The sequence below is a fragment of the Malaclemys terrapin genome, chromosome 8 (genome assembly GCF_027887155.1).
Source record: "Malaclemys terrapin pileata isolate rMalTer1 chromosome 8, rMalTer1.hap1, whole genome shotgun sequence".
Classification (NCBI taxonomy): domain Eukaryota; kingdom Metazoa; phylum Chordata; order Testudines; family Emydidae; genus Malaclemys; species Malaclemys terrapin.
In genome coordinates, this window is record NC_071512.1 from 1,178,912 (window position 1) to 1,196,107 (window position 17,196).

Genomic DNA, 17,196 nt, shown 5'->3' on the forward strand with positions numbered 1-17,196 from the left:
CTGCCCTGCCCGCGCTGCCAGGCACAGACGGGGCTGCTGCCCGCCCACCGGAGAGGGGACGCTGCTGGAGCAGACCCAGCTGCAAGCCCCGGCCCTGCCACCCGGCCCGGCTGTGCCGCGGCCTACCGCTCCCGTCTGCCACCAGCCGAGGCAAGGTGCTGCAGCTAATTTCCATGGTGAAGATAAACAGCAGCCATAACGCGCCATTAATCCCCCATCAGCACTTTTACAGCCTCGCTGGCAATTAATTCAATTAACCCCCCTGTCCTGGGGAGAAAGGCATTTCCTACTTCACAGACTGAATGACCCCCAGCTGCAGCCCGGGCCAGCTGGAGACTCACCCGCACACCCGCACGCACACTGCGGTCTCACCCGCACGCACACACACACACTGCGGTCTCACCCGCACGCACACACGCACACTGCGGTCGCACCCGCACACACACACGCACACTGCGGTCTCACCCGCGCACACACACACACTGCGGTCTCACCCGCGCACACACACACACTGCAGTCTCACACACATACACTGCGGTCTCACCCGCACACACACACACTGCGGTCTCACCCGCACACCCGCACGCACACTGCGGTCTCACACACACACACTGCAGTCTTGCACACACACACGCACACTGCGGTCTCACCTGCACACACACACACTGCGGTCTCGCACACACACACACACACACTGCGGTCTCACCCGCACACGCACACTGCGGTCTCACCCGCACACGCACACACACACACTGCGGTCTCACCCGCACACACACACACACACATTGCGGTCTCATGCACGCGTGCACACACACACACACACTGCGGTCGCACCCGCACACACCCTCTGTGGTCTCACAAACATACACTGCGGTCTCACCCGCACACACACACACTGCGGTCTTGCACACATGCACGCACACTGCGGTCTCACATGCACACACACACTGCGGTCGCACCCGCACACACACACACACACGCACACTGCGGTCTCACACACATACACTGCAGTCTCACACACACACACATTGCGGTCTCACGCACACATACACACTGCGGTCTCACCCATACACACACACGCACGCACACTGTGGTCTCACATGCACACATGCATGCACAATGCGGTCACGCACGCACACTGTGGTCTCGCACGCACACCGCGGTCTCACACACACACACACTGCAGTGTTACCTGCACAACACACACACAAACACACTGCAGTCTCACCCACATGCACACACACTGTGGTCTCACACACGCACACAGGCCACGGTGCATGTCAAGTCACCAGAAAACACGCACCCTGCAGCCACCTGTTGCAAAGCACATGCTACACATCAAACACGGGATGGCAGCGCTGAGCGTATGTGACCCCACCCGCGCAGGGCTCACCCATGCACCCGCGCAGGGCGCACGGGCACCCACACAGGGCTCACAGCGCCACGCAGGGCTCGGGCACATACCCACAAGCGCACACACACTCCTCTGGGAAGTGCCAGTCAGGGGAGCCCCATGGCTCCCAGACCAGCTTGCCGGCATCTCCCAGGCTCTGTCCTTGCTGCTCCCTGGAGACACGGCTCCCGACAGCAGCCCCATGTGGAGGGGGCGCAGGGGGGCACCTGGTTGCTGCCCGGGGACGGACTCAGGTGGGACATGCGCCCAGCGGGGGAGGCACCAGTCTCAGGATGTGCAGCTGGCAGAGGAACCGACCTCAGTAGGCCAAAGCTGCCATCCCCCGTGCGGGGCTCCGGGCTCACGCGGGGCTGGCGCCTGCTGGGGGCTTTGCCCAGAAACAGACGAATGGCTGCGCCAGCGCCCAGCCCTCCCAAGAGACCCTCCAATAACAACCCTCCCCATTGGCCCCCCTTTGGCCCTCGCGCTTAGTCAAGAGTGGCAGGCTGGCGGGGCTGTTCCCGTCGGGGCAAGGCAGTGCGAGGAGTCTGTGGTGTAGCCACGAGGAACAGGCGCTCAGTCCCCATTCCCTGGGACCAAACAGCCACCCCCTCACTATCCCCACGCCTGCCCCTCCGGCAGGTTCTGTGCCCAAAGAGCTACTCACTCTCACCCTGCCCTGGCACCCAGGGAACCCCTCCCCCAGTTGCTCTGACTACATAAAGGAGCTGGATTGTGCCTTCCCGGAGCCTGCAGGAGGGGGCTGAGGTCTGGGATTGTCTCTGGAGCCGAAGAACCTGGTGGCAGCCAGCGGCACCTTGCTGCAGAACAAGCCCAAACCCCAGGTGTGCTGCAAGATCCCTGCACCATCCTGCGCCATCCTCCAGCAGCACTCTGCCCTCCTCCCCCCCCCCCCCGCCATTCCGGTCCAGAGACCAACTTCTGCTGGGGAGAGCCACAGAGCTCTCCTCAGGGCTGGGCCAGGTACTCCCAGCGTGCCAGCTAATGGCAGGTGGGACAGATAGTCCCTCACCCCCTCCCGCTTACGCCCTGGGACCAACACAGCCACAACCACCCTGCAAACAACTCTATTCACCGCAAGAAACCTCCAGCCACGCCTGGCATGACGGGGCCCCGATTCGGTCGGGATCTGTGCCGCGTCCAGTCTCGGGGGGTCTCCAGCTGCTAGCATACCAGACATGACCACAATATACAACAACCCCCCCAGGGCTAAACACCTGCTAGTCCAAAGCCCAGTGCTGCTAGCCACACAGCATCCTCAGCGGGTGGGTCTCAGCATGGCCCAGCCTGGTGCACAGGCCACATCCTGGCAGGCAGCCCACAGGGCCAGCGCCTGCTCACAGAGCGTACCTGCCCAGCCCAGGTGGCCCTAACCAGGGCGGCTAACGCCAAGCTCCAGGGCCCCGCGAGGTAACGCCACTGCCCCCTGCTGTAGGGTGGCAGGGAGGGCGCCGCATGCTGGGCACTGCCCTCACGAGTCCACGGTCGCACTGGCGTTGGGCCCCAGCTCTGATTGGCTCTTCCTCCCAGCTCACCTGCCTCTGCGTTGCCATGGGAACTGGCTAGATGCTTATGATGTCACCTTGGCAATAGATCTGAGCCACGTTCCCCGCCCGCCGGCCGAGTATGTGGGGATGGAGCGGGCGGCGGGGCTGGCTCCAGCGCCTGGCGTGAGCGCTGCCCGCCGCTGCTCACTTCTGTTGGGCTGCAGGGCATCTGTGCCAGGCTCAGGCTGGCAGAGCAGCCTGGCGCTGGCAGCTAGCCGGGTAACTGGGGGCGGGAGCCACTCTCAGCCCCCGCCAGGGCTAACGAGGGCAGCTCCAGCTTAACGAAGCGAGGGGAAGAGAGCACCCCGCAGCTCCCTGCCCACAGGGCGTGGGAGCCAGATGGGGCAGGAGGGACCAGTGCATGAGGATCTGCCCTCCCCAGTACAGGGAAAGACCCCCCCACCACAGCCGATCCCCAGCCCCCTCCCAAGCTTGCCCCGGTCGCTCCCCCAGCCCTGCCCCCTTGCTGCCCCCCAGCATGGGCAGCCTGCCCCCACCCAGAACTGCTGCTCCTTTGAAGATCTGCACCAAGCTGGCGCTGCTGCCCGGAGGCGCAAGGCAGGGCCCGTGGTGCTGGGCTGGACCCACTGGCTCCCATTTCCCATCATGCACTGCCCTGGCCAGGGCCGGCTCCAGGCACCAGCCCACCAAGCATGTGCTTGGGGCGGCACCTGGAGGGGGACGGCGCGGCACGGCACTCCGGCCACTGGGGAGAGCGGAGCCACAGCGGGCTCGCCGCCCTCCTCCCGGCGCTCTGGCCGCTGGGGAGAGCAGAGCCACAGCGGGCTCTCTGCCCTTCTCCCGGTGCTCTGGCCGGTTGGGGAGAGCAGCCTGCGGCCGGGCTCGGCGCCCTCCCCTGCCATGCTCCCCGCGGAGGGGGGGTGCGCGGCCGGAGGCTTATTTGCCTGGGGTTGCAAAAAAGCCAGAGCCGGCCCTGGCCCCGGCATGTGGGGAGTGTCCAGCCACACACAACGCCAGCGGCTCACCGGGGGAGCGGGGGGCTCCCCTGTGCTCTACACTGCACAGGAACCTGGGACCGAGCACCCGCCAGCCTAGACCCGGCCCAGCCCCACTTCCCTCTCCCAGGGGCCAGGCCGCCTGATGGCGGGAGGGGGATGGGAAACCAGACCCTGCTCCCCCTGCCCAGGGTCCCACTGTAAGGGGAGGGGCCTGGGGCTGCAGCCCTGTGGGGGAGAGAGTCAGCCCCCAGGAGGGCCTGAGGCCGGCAGCACCGGGCCAGCTCGCACCCCAGCCCACTGCGGCTCCAGCCACCCCGTCCAGTGCCGGACTTTCACGTCTGCGGCTCGCTCCAGCCTGCGTCACCTCCTGGCTCACACGCTGGGCGATCCCAGCCCAGCCGGCCCCAGTCCCGGCCTGCTCCTGCCCCCCCCCAGCCCGCCCCTCTGCTCGCAGCGTGTGGCCCTGGCAGGCTGGCCCCCTGCCTGCACGTTGTTCAGTCACTCGTGCTCCCAGCCAGGCTGCCTAGTGGCTAGCGCCGGCGCACACGTGGCTGCTGGCTGCGTGTTCTCAGCAGACACGAGGTCTTGGCCACCTCCCCGGTGAGCAGCTGTCACGGAGCTGGCACAGCGCTGCCTGCACCCCCATGGCCTCCCCCGCACGCCTTGGCCAGGGCCAGGAGCAGAGAGAGCAGCGCTGCCTGCCCGGGCCCTAGCAAGGGCACCTCCCCACACCCCTCTGCACAGACAGGCCCCGGAGCTGGGCTCCACCATTTCCCTTTATGGGGCTGGCCCCACTGGCCCCGCATTGCCCCTCCTGCCCCTGGGAGCGGGCAGCAAAGGAGGCGGGTGACAGACTAGTGCTGCGGGGGTCAGCGCTACCCATGGCCAGGCTGCTCCATGGGTCAGTGGGGCAGGCAGACACGGGAGCCACGGCCAGTGCCCCCCCACCCCAGGGGGAGGGACAGCTATGCACGGCGCCAGGGGAAAGGGATACCCATGGGGGCAGGTCACTTCTGGGAGCCCACATAGCTCCTGGTGCCAGAGCTGGCCAGGGCGCTGCGCCCACCTGCCCCCCAGCCTGGGTTCTGCCTGGTGCCCGGAGCAGCGAGCGCTGAGCTCGGGGCAGCAGGACTTAGCCCAGCGCGGCGGGATGGCAGCGAGGGCCAGGCGCTGTCCATGGTGCTGAGGCTGGGGGGAAGGAGCCCAGGGAGCTGCCAGACCTGGCCCTTTCCAGCCAGCTGGAGGTGGGCACACACCCAGAGCCAAGGGGAGAGCCAGGCTGGGCCTGGAGTGGAGCCAGCGGCAGGCCCCCAGGGCTCATTGGAGGCAGCCGTGCCAGGCGGCGAGCGCGTCTCCTCTGCCTGGCTGCTGGCACCACGCGGCTCCCAGGCTCCCGCACGCCAGGGCTCCAGGGCCAAGTGCAGCCAACTGGGCTGGCACAACAGGGCTGCCGGGCTCTGGCCCAGGGGTGCTGGCTGAGCACCATGGATGGGTCTCCCCGGCCCTGCAGCTCATCTCCGAACCCCCGCGAGGAACAAACCGCCAGGCACCCGGTGGGACGGAGTCCCCACACGCTCCCTGCGCAAGCCCCGGGGACAGGCAGATGCTGGCGGGGCAGCGGGTAGGAGGGGCTGGGGGATCGGGCCCTGGGTGAGGCACCACACGACGGCTGGACCAGGCTAGGACCTTGGGAGAGCACAGCACCGGTGGGAGCTGCTCCTTGGCCCCACAGCACCATGCTGTGGGATCCAGGCCTTGGGGGGAGCGGGGCCACGCCAGCCCAGAGGGAACCCCAGGGGCCGCAGGCAGGGCAGGGAGCCCAGCACCCAGTCCAGCCCTTCCCAGGCTCTCCCGGCATCCCTACCACCCGTGGCAAGGGCGGCGCTGTGCGCGGAGTGGGCTGGGCTGGGCAGGGCTCTCGGAAGGGAGAGCAAAGAGACGGGGGTGGGGGGTGGGCAGAGGGATCAGGGAAGGATGTGGGCAGAGCAGACAGAGGCACAAGTTGTCAGACAGACAGACGGGGAGGGGTATGTGTGGGGACAGCCCCCACCCTGTCTCACAAGGCCACTTCCCGTAGAAAATAAACTAGCCAGAGGGGCAGGAGCAAGGGGGGGGCAGACACAGGGGGTCAGCGCCAGAAGCACAGCAGGCACCTCCGGGGAGCCTGGACGGGGTGATTAGTTCTCCAGGGCAGGGACTGTGAACGCACGTGCAGCGCTGCACAATGCACAGCAGGGGGCGGGCGTTGCCACAGGGAGTGTGTGTGTGTCTGTGTGTCCTCATGCCTACAGGCTTGTACAGACAGTGCATGTGTGTGTGTGTGTGTGTGTTTATAGACAGTCCATGTGTGTGTCCATGCATGTGTGTGTAGGCTTATACAGACAGCGTGTGTGTGCAGGCTCGTGTGTGTTACACAGAGTGTGTACAGAGTTGCACGGACGGTACATGAGCATTACACAGCATGTATAGGGTTGCACAGTGTGTGCAGGGTTGCACAGATGACCGTGTGTGTTACACAGCATGTGTGTGCCAGGTTGCACAGACAGCGTGTGCACATGCGTTACACAGCGTGTGTGTGTGCCGGGTTGCACAGACAGCGTGTGCACATGCGTTACACAGCGTGTGTGTGTGCCGGGTTGCACAGACAGCGTGTGCACATGCGTTACACAGCGTGTGTGTGTGCCGGGTTGCACAGACAGCGTGTGCACATGCGTTACACAGCGTGTGTGTGTGCCGGGTTGCACAGACAGCGTGTGCACATGCGTTACACAGCGTGTGTGTGTGCCGGGTTGCACAGACAGCGTGTGCACATGCGTTACACAGCGTGTGTGTGTGCCGGGTTGCACAGACGGCGTGTGCACATGCGTTACACAGCGTGTGTGTGTGCCGGGTTGCACAGACGGCGTGTGCACATGCGTTACACACCGCGTGCGAGCGCCGGAGGGAACAGGCGCAGTCTCTCTGCCGCGCTGACGCTGGCAGTGGCTGGGCCTGGAACCTCAGACAGCCCCAGCTCGGCAGCCGCTGTCACAGGAGATGAAAGCCGGTGCCCTGCGAAGGCAGCGAAGCCCTGCCCCCCGGGCCCTGCGCTGGGACGGCTCTCGGAGACGCTTTCTGCCAGACTGGCTCGTGTCACGTCAGCTCAGCTCTGATCCCAGCCGACGCCCGGCCCCACCAGCCACTGCGCCGGGGAGACGCCATCCCCACCTGCTGCATCACCAGCTCTGCCAGGGTGGGCCCAGCACGCCCGGCTCCCTGGGTGGGGGCAGCGCAAGGGGCCTCACTGCAGCACGCCTGCCCCAGGGCTGGGCACGGGGAAGGAGGGGCTGGGCACCACTCAGCCAGATGCCAGCAGCCGGGCGAGCGAAGCGGGAGGCGGGCTGGGGGGTGTGGCAAGGAGCTGTGCAGGGAGGGGAGGGCAGACAGCCGAGTCTAGCGCCAACCTGCTGATCTAGCCAGACACTCTCATACTAGTAACCAACCAGAACTGGCCCCTCCCATAGCTCAGTGCCTCCCCCTCGCTGCACAGGGCAGCCACCTCTGGGGTGGAGGGTGGCAGCTGTCGAGTCCTGCGGGACACCGAGCACTTTGGGACAGGAAGCGCAGAATCCCCTCAGCAAACAAGGTTCCCTTTGCTCCAGCACACGCCTGGGGCGTAGAGAGGGGCCAGGCTCACGGGCCAATGCCAGGCTGAGCTCGGTCTGACCCCAGCAGGGGGCCCCTCCAGCACCCCCGCCTCCAGCACCAGCCTCTGAACACCTCGGTCCCCGGGCCGGGGCATGGCCTGGCACTCTGCCCCTGCCCCCCCGGGCCTCACTCCCCAGCCACAGGGACAATGACCCCGCCCAGGAGGGGCTCCCAGAGCTCCAGACCAGCTGGGGGCGGGATGCGGAGCTGGGAGCCACTGGGAGGGACACGCAGCCACCTGCCCCCCACTTCTGAGGCACCTTTCGAATCGCAGCGGGTTCCCCAGCGGGCGCAGGAAGAATCCGGCAGTGCCTGCCTGGCACTCCGTGACAAGGGCCGACGGGTGACACTTGACCAGCATGCGGCCCGTGCCCCGCCATCCGGTAATTAAAGCACTAATTGCTGCTGATGGCACCATCCTAACTGGGGGGGGGGGGCTGCCCCCTTGTACCCACCCCCCAGGGAGAGCACAGAGCAGCCAGCGCCAGCCACAGCACAGGGGGCCCCTCCAGGCCCACCCAGCAGCTGCCACGGGCCCCCTGACACCCCAGCAACCCTGGGGGTCTGTCTCCAGGTCCAGGAGCCTCACCTTGTACCACCACTGCCTCCTCCCAGCTGCCACCCCCTGACTGGGACCCGCCGGGCACTGACACTGTCCAGATGGGTACAGCCCGCACCTCTGCCCCCCACAGCGCCCCCTCCCCCACAGCCAACACGTCAGCCCCCCCAACCCCCAAGTGCCCCTGCTCCACTTTGGCCAGGGGATCCACCCACCAAGGCCAAGCCATCTGGTGGGCACATGTGGACCCTCCCCTCTCCCCAGCAAGCGGGTACCACAGAACCCCCTCCCCTGCCCTTGGCAGGGTTAGCCTGTTGCATGGCTCCGGGCTGATGGCCTGAGGTGCGTCTCCCGCCCGCCCCTCCACCTCCCCGCCCCACCTGCCCTCCTAGTCGGGCCTGCTCAGGGCACTGCTGCCTGGCACCTCCCAGCCCTCGCCCTGACGCCTCCTTCCCAGAGCCAGCTCCCGTCCCGCAGCGCCTCCCTCTGGAGCAAGGCGCTACACAGCTCCTGCCGCCTCCCAGCACCTGCGCCCACCAGCCTGCCGGGCACCAGTACCGCGACCAGGGGCTGCCTGGAGCCGGCCGGGCACAGGGCAGGCTGGGGGCGAGGGCCAGGCACTGACCTGTTGCAGCCCAGGGGCACCATGCTGCCCCCAATGTCCCCCCATGGATGCCCACAGCCGGATCAGAGGCACCCCTTGGAAACAGCCACACAGTACAGCCTGCCCCCACCCACGCTCCCCTCCCCCATGCCCCCCGGCATCTCAGGCAGCATCTGCTGGGCCGCGACGGGACCCGCTCTGTGCTCCAGGTGTGGGCACTCGGCACATAAGCAGCAGGCCAGGGAGGCTGGCTCCCCGCTTGTCACTCGGGTGCCACACGCGAGGGCAGGGACATGCCAGGCTGAACTGCCCAGTGCCAATCCCGGCCAGGCAGAGCTCCAAGACAGGCAGCCGCCAAGGGCGGCCTTTTGAGGGGGCTGCCAAGCCTAGGCAGGCACATCGTGGGCCCTGGCGAGCCAGGGCTTGGCAGGCAGGCGTCTCACAGGGCCGGGGGCCAGGCAGGGAGCTCCCCAGCCAGCTAGCCCAGCTCCAACAGCGCTTGTGCCAAGGGAGCTGCCCGGCTGCGCTGCTTAGGGGCTGGTAGCAAATGGGGGCAGGGCACCGTCAGGAGCATAAGCCCCACACATGGGGGCGGGTGGGGGGGCAGCTCTCCAGGGGGCTGCACATCACAGGGCAGGCAGCCCAGCAGGGACGGGACATTAGCACAGGCCAGGCTCACCCCACCCAGAACCCAGGAGTCCTGATGCCCAGCCCATGATCTAACCACTCAACCCCACTCCCCTCCCAAGCTGGGGAGAGAACCCAGGAGTCCTGATGCCCAGCCCCCTGCTCCCTCCCCTACGTAAGCACAGAAGAGGGCTGCTCAGCAGGGAATCCGCACGGCAGGGGCAGAGGCTGGATTCATGAGCCGGGGGGCGGGGAGAGGCTGGGCTCAAGGGGCAGCGCCGGGCCAAGGAAACACGGGGGCCATACCAGACCCACGTAAGTACGTGAGGCTGGGGGATGGGCCCCTCTGGAGCAGGGAGGCCAGGGCCAGGCAAGAGCGTTGGCTCCTCTCTCGTGTCCCATGGCACCATACCCTGGCACCGCCATGAACCTACAAACAATCCCCACAGCCAGCAACCCCCAGTCCCCACAGCTAGCACCACCCACCCCACACAGCTCCCCCCCACAGCCAGCAACCCTTGGTTCCCACAGCTGTCCCCACAGCCAGCACCCCCCCTGCTCCCCACCACAGCCAGCACCTACCCCACTCCCACAGCCCCCACCTATGGCCAGCACCCACCGCACTCCCCACAGCTCCCCCCACAGCCAGCACCACCCACCCCCCACAGCTCCCCCCACGGCCAGCACCCCACTTCCACAGGCCCCCCCCATGGCCAGCACCCACCCCACTCCCCACAGCTCCCCCCACAGCCAGCACCCCCCCACTCCCCACAGCACCCCTTGCTGGGGCAGGCAGAAAGGGAGTAGATGGGCGCCCCCTTCGGGGCGAGGCGGGAGGGGCTGAGCAGTCTGGGCGCTGATTAAGTCAGGGACGGCGATGAATGAATTAGTCCGCGGTGGTTTTGCATCACAATGGAGCGACTCTAATTAAGTATTTCAGCTGATAACACTTCCCCATTACACCCAATTAGCATGTGCTGGCAGGGCTCCCTCTCCATGGGGGGCCGAAGCAGCACCCGCTGGGCCGCGCTGGGCCAGGCTGGTCCCGAGCCCCCTGCGCGTCTGGGCCCGGGCGCTCCCAGGGCCGGCTGCTGAGGGGCCCCGGGCCCCACAACCTGAGAACGGCAACAATGGGGGGTGTCGAGGGACAGAGCAGGACCCTCCTCAGGCACTGCCTTGCTGGGGCACCGAGCTGGAGCCGGGGGCACTGGGGGCAGAGCAGGCTCTGTGGGGAGAACCGGGGGGGGCTGGGAGGGGCAGACATGCCCCCCCCCCCCCGGGCACCAGACAGCTCCTAGCAAAGCCGTGACCAATGCAGAGCATCGGCACTACGCCCGGGCCCCCTGTGCTGCCAGCGCGCTGTGACCCACATTCACTATGGGGCAGGGGACTCGCTGCCAGCCCCACTGTGCCCCCCACAAACCACCTCCACCCAGGCCTCATTCATAGTCTTGGTGGGTTCGTTAGCAGGAGGCTGCACCTGCTAATTGCCAACCGCTGCCCAGTCAGCAAGTCCCCACTGCATGTGCCCCACCGGTCCCCACGCGCCAACCAGCCGCGCACCCCCCAGAGCTCGGCCCGCCAGCTGCACTGTCCTGGCCGGCCCAGCTGGCCCCGGCATTCCCCCCACAAAAGCTCTCCTGGGCCTGGCCACATGGGGCTCCCCACATCTGCCTGGCATGGAGCCAGGTAACCCCTCCTCCCAGCAGGGAGCAGAGACCAATATTGACCAAAGCCACAGAGAACATGGGCAGGTGCCACCTCCCACCGGTGCCCCTCAGTCCCGACCCGCAGCCCCTGCGAACCCAGCGCAGGGCACTCCCCACACGCAGCCCCTGCGAACCCAGCGCAGGGCACCCCCCACACACAGCCCCTGCGAACCCAGGCCCAGCGCTCGGCTGTGGTTCTTTGGGAAGCAGAGCGAATTCTCTGGCTCCTGTAAGTGACAGTGAAGATCGAGCTCTCCCGTCCGCTTCACTCCTGCCAGGAGCCTCAAGGTCACCCTGAGCCCCGGGGCCTTTGGCTGTGGAGCGGGGAGGAGCCGTGGGGCAGGGGAGCCAGTGGGAGCTGCTGGAAGGAGACCTCTGGGGCAAGCAGGCAGCCAAGCTGGGGATCCCTCTGTCCCTCCGTCCTGGGGCTGACCACGCTGGGGGTGGGGGGCTCCTGCCCCTGGGCCAGGCCCATCCCCTCTCAGCCTGCAGCTGTCAGTGCCCGACTCCGCTGGGCACAGCTAGCCCCAGCCCTGGCCTGGCAGATGCATCCATCTGGGGCTCCTCCCTGGCCGCCCTCAGGCGAGCGCCCAGCGCCCGGGCACAGCACCTGCCCATGGGCCGTTCTCTGATGCGCCCTGTGCCCGGCTCGGAGGCTGCAGGGTGCGGGGGGGGGGGGGGGGGGGGAATGTTGCGCATTCCCAGCGCTGACCTGCAGGGGGCAGGCAGGAGCAGGGGCCCAGCCACGGGTGGAGGGGGCTGAGCTCCGGGGGCTGGCGGCCCCGAGCCAGGAGACGTCTCTGGGAGCTGCTGAGGGCACAGGCTGGGCAAGGGCCCAGGACGCGCTGCCCCACCTGCACATCACGCTGCTGCGTCCGAGGGACAGGCAGAGCCCGTGGCCTGGGCTGGGGCAGGCCCTGGTTACCCGGCCAGCTGGGGGGCCCCATCTCGCCTCTGGCAGGGCCAGCCTGGAGCACCTGGCAGGGTGCTGGGCACAGCTGGGGGCAGGGCACAGCCCGGGGCTTTCACCCCCCTGCCCTCCGCCTCGCAGCTTCCCCCAGCGCCAGCACCGCAGCGCCCGCCAGCCTCCCGCTGGCGCCCAGCCGGGGCCTTGCCAGGCCGCTGCCCCCTCGGCCACCCAGAGAACGGCGGCAGAGGAGCCTGCCAGAACCCATCCGGGGCGGGCACCGGGCCCCCAAAGCCCTGGGGGGGATTTCCTGGACAAAAGGGAGAAACAAAACTGCCCCTCCCCCGCACATCTGCCCCTCCCCCGCACAGCAGCTACCTTGGATGGGGCCCCAAATAAGCTGGGAGCCTGGCAGCGGCCGGGTAGCGAGCATGTGCCATTGTGCTGACTCTTGAGCCCCCGCACTTTGCCCCCCCTTCCCTGGGCCCCACGGCTGGCAGTGGGGGCAGCGCCAAGCCCCAGGTTTCGCTGCTGAAACCCAGAGGGGGCAGATGTGGTGGTGCAGGGGCTGGGGCCCTCCCAGCGTGGCTCTGGGGACGGGATCCGCGCTCACATAGACCCATGGTGCCACCTGGGCAGCACCAGCGCCCTGCACCAAAATGCAGCCACCTCTGGGGAAGGGGAAGCACCTGTTAACAGCATCCTTTGCAAGGGCCCAGCAGGGCTCAGGGAGAAGAGGGGAGGGGACAGCTCAGGGCCCCTCCGAGGGGAGGGGACAGCTCAGGGCCCCTCCCCCCTAACTACCCTATCCCCTTCACCCCCATTCCTGCCTCACCGCCCCCTTGGCAACACACTCGATCCCATGCCCAGGGGCCCTGTCAGACCCGCAGAGAGCGCCACGCCCCAGCCAGCACCACGCCCCAATGCCTCCGCCCAGCAGGAGACACCAGCCCGCGCGGCGTGGGCACTGCCAGCCGGGGACCTGGGGGGACTGAAGGCAAAGCTCAGATAGAGACGGGACTTAGCACTTCAAAGGCTCCGCGCTGGATCTGCAGCTCAGCGGAGCGGGGCCGGGGTGAGCTCTCGCTCCCCAGCGCCGAGCCCATAGGCGGGCGGGCGGCCTCTGGGTGACTGGGGGGCAGGGCACAGATCCCCCTACGGGGCGAAGGGCCGGGCATGGCCGGAGCCCAGCAGCTGGGGGCTGAGTAAGGGGCGACCGGAGGCGTCAGACAGACCAAGCCCGCTCCTGGGACAGCAGCACCAAGGAGCCACCGGACTGGGCACGGGGTGGGCGTGGCTGTGCCCAGGGCAGCCCTGGCCCTGGTGGAGTCAGTTACCAGAGCCCAGCTCCCCCCGCCCCTGCAAACACCTGCCGGGCTCGGGCAGGTTTGATTCAGAGCCAGCCCCACGTGGCACGGAGCCAGAACAAACAGCCCCTGGGCAGCCTGTGTCTACCGCGTGCTGACAGCCTGGCGAGAGCCACGCTGCCCGGGCAGCAGCAATCACCTGCCATGGTGTCTGGCTGAGCCCCCCCACGCAGCCACCGGGCCCTGCTCGGCGAGTCAGCGGGAGACCAGCCGTGGGAGCCAGCCGCCCGCGGGCAGAGCCCATGCCCCCATGCCTGCTGCCTGCCCCCATGCCCGCTGCCTGCCCCCATGCCCGCTGCTCTAGCACCACCTGCTGGAATAGCGGCACTCTGGCTCCCAGACTCTCCCGGGCAGGGTCCGGTGGCTGCCCAGCCCGTGCCCCGCAGAGCACCCGGACGGGGAGTAACTGGCAGATCTCCTGGGATCTGAGCCCCCTGGCACTTCCAGGACAGCTCAGCCTCTGCAGGGTGATGTTGCCCCAGGACCACACCCGGGGGGACATGGAGACCCCCTGCAAGAGGCCACCCACGCAAGGCACCTTCAGCCACTCAGGTGGCACCAGCAGCTGGAGGGGGTGGCACATCGGTGCTGGGCTCGCATCCCGCCAGGGGAGTCACACAGCTGCGGGGGCTGGGCCCCGAGCACCTGGCAGGCCTGGCCCAGGGAGCCCCAGAGGCCCAGGATGCAGAACCGTCAGTGGGCAGTGCCCTGGCTCTGGAGTCCCGGCCGGTGCAGACGGGCAGAGCGCTGCAGACGGGGGGGGGGGGGGGAGCTGCTGCTTTGCCCCCAGCCTATTCCCTGCCCTGGCCCCTTCCCCAGCAACCAACCTGGACGTGCCCACAGGCCCCCCCAGACCCAGGAGCTGCTGTGCCGAGATCAGAGCCTGCCCCGAGCGGCCCGTCCAGCCGCGTGCCCCACGCTCCAGGTGGCCCTGAACCTCCCGCAGCCAGCGGCTAGGGCTGGGCACCAGGGACGGATCGCTCGCATTTGCCTGCCCTGCTCATTCCCTTGGAAGCACCTGGCACCGCCCGCAGTCGGCAAGCAGGACTGACCCAGGCTGGCCCTTCGTCTGAGCGCTCCTGGGGCCGTGCCAGCTAGGCCAGCCTGCAGCCTCCTGCGCTGCCACCAAGGAGCTTTGGCTGGAAGGGCCCTGCCTGAGTTAGGTCAACGTCAGTACGGTGCCCGGGGTGGGGAAAACTCGACCCGAGCACGCCCTGTGCCGAGCCCACTTGCGGTGCAGCCACGCGGCAGAGGGATCCTTACACCCAGCTCCCGCGCTCGGGCTGGGCTCCTGACAGCACCGGCAGCTCCATCGCTGCGGCCACCAGGGCAGGGGCTGCGGAGCCGCGGCCTCCAGCTCCGTGTCGGTGCCAGGCAGGGGAACAGATCAGTCGCAGCCAGGGACCCGCTCACCACACACAGACCCGGCAGAACCGGAACAGACCAAGCAAAGGCACCTGCAGCCTCCATTCCCGGGGCCATCCCCAGCCCCCCAAGGGTGAGTGAGGGGGATTCGGGAGACCCCACGCTCTGGGCTGCGGGCCGCTCCCCCCACCTCTGGGTGCGAGCACCATCTCACCGAAGCACCAATGCTCTCCCCGGCCCCCTGCCCAGCACCAGAGGCTGATGCCCCCAGGGTGCCCTGCTGCCATCACCCCACACTGGACACTCCAGGGTGCCCCAGCAATGCCCGCTGGTGCCAGCTGCAGTAGAGAGAAGGGAAAGGGCCCTGGTCTGCAGCACCCCCTCTGGGTGTCCGGGGAGCCACAGGCAGGGCTCCCGCCCGGCGCTGGACCTGGGGAGGATGGGGCCTGGGTCAGATCCCTGCCCCCCAGGCACAGGGCAGCAGCCACTTGGGGTCCTGGGACAACTCTGTCCCCTCCCCCAGCCTGCTGCCAGGGGACAGGCAGAGGGAGAACGGCCCCTGCCTGTGGGATGCAGGCAGCAGAGAACACGCAGCCCCTCCCTCCCCCACGCCAGGCACCAGCACCTCAGTCCTTTGTCTGTAGCTGCCAGGACCCAGCCCCAGCCCCAGCCCTGCCCAGATCACCCAGCTCTGCGCTGCAAGAGGCACCCGGCACCCGCCAGTGACACGGATCCCGGCCCAACGACCCCCCGCTCCGTGGGAGCACCAGCAATGCTCTGGGCACCAGTGCACGTATGGGGGAGGGGCTGGGAGAGCAGGGGCTGCGGGTCGGGAGTGAGGGGCACTGGCAGAGCTGGGGGGCCCAGGGCTGGGCTGGCAGGGGCTGCGGGTCGGGAGTGAGGGGCACCGGCAGGGCTGGGGGGCTCAGGGCTGGGCTGGCAGGGGCTGCGGGTCGGGAGTGAGGGGCACTGGCAGAGCTGGGGGGGGGGCTGGGCTGGCGGGGGCTGCGGGTCGGGAGTGAGGGGCACCGGCAGAGCACTTTGGGGGACGCTTGCCCAGACTCTGCCCGCGCTGGGCCTCGCTGCCAACAGCATCTCCGTCTCCCTCCCTCCAAACCGTTCAAGGAGCCTGAGTGAGCCGCGGCGGCCGGGGAGCAGGGAGGCGACTGGATGGGGCTCACAGCCCGCTGGGTCCAGGCACCAGGGCAGGCTATGGGGCTGTGAGCCAGGGGCCTCGTGCCATCGCTCTCCAGTACCCAGTGACGGTGCCAGGCAGGCGAGGGGCTGAGGTCCCATAGGGCTCTGGTGCGGTAATCTGTATGGGGCTCCGGGGCTCCAGAGATGGGGGGTTAACAGTGCCGTGCCACAGGCCCCGTGACCCCCCAGGAGCTGAGCCTGCCCTGCTCCTGGGGCTCAGGGACCCGCCTTGGGCGCCAAGTCAAAGTCTCCAAGTCAAACAGCTTCAGCGCTGCCCAGCTCTGTGCCCAGCCGGAGCCAGGAGCCAACCCCCAGCCCCTGGGTTCAGCTACCCACTAGCGCCCCCCAGACGTGGGGCCCCGCAAGACAGACACACCCCAGCCAGGGCCCTGCACCCCATTGCCAGCAGTGGCACCAGCAGGATCCTATCCCAGGGCTCGGCACGAGCCGCCCGCATACAGCACCCGGGGGCGACCCACAGACCCCACCGCCCTGCGGACAGGGCCCCTGCCAGGGGGCAGGGCAGGCACGTGGCACCGGGTTCTCAGTGCACAGGGTCCTTCTGCCTGTGCCAGCCATGGGCAGAGCTACATGGTGCAGCATCCAAGGACCCAAACAGCCTGTGCCCAACCCAGAACCAGGCACCACAACTGACCCCAAACCCCAGTACAGCTGCCAACCCGCGGCCTCAGGGAGTCCAGAGCCCCTGCACTGCCGGGGGGATGGGAGGGCCACAAGCGGAGCTGGCCGGGGGCTGCAGTGAGGGGGAGCGCAGATATGGCCGGGGGGCGGGGGGCGTGCAGAGCTGGCGTGGACTGCTCGGCGGGGGGACCTGGCCCGCGGCTGCGCGGGGAAGGGGGGGGTGGAGCGCGTAGAGCTGGCCGGGGGCTGCGCGGGGGGGGAACGCGCAGAGCTGGCCGGGGGCTGCGCGGGGGGGCGGGTGCGTAGAGCTGGCCGGGGGCTGCGCGGGGGGGGCGGGTACGCAGAGCTGGCCGGGGGCTGCGCGGGGGGGGGGACGGGACGCGCAGAGCTGGCCGGGGTCTGCGCGGGGGGGGGGGGACGCGCAGAGCTGGCCGGGGGCTGCGCTCTCGGTGCGGGGGCTGCGCAGGGGGGGCTGCGCTCTCCGGTGCGGGGCTGCCCGGGGTGGGGGGCTGCGCTCTCGGTGCGGGGGCTGCGCAGGGGGGGCTGCGCTCTCCGGTGCGGGGCTGCCCGGGGTGGGGGGCTGCGCTCTCGGTGCGGGGGCTGCACAGTTCG

The 17,196-nt window shown here is 68.5% G+C and overlaps 1 protein-coding gene across 2 annotated transcripts in view; it reads right to left on the reverse strand.

Moving 5' to 3' along the window:
- Positions 1–17,196, reverse strand: part of UNC5A (unc-5 netrin receptor A) — a 45,945-nt gene that overhangs the window by 28,607 nt on the left and 142 nt on the right. The gene's annotated exons all lie outside the window — the stretch shown is intronic.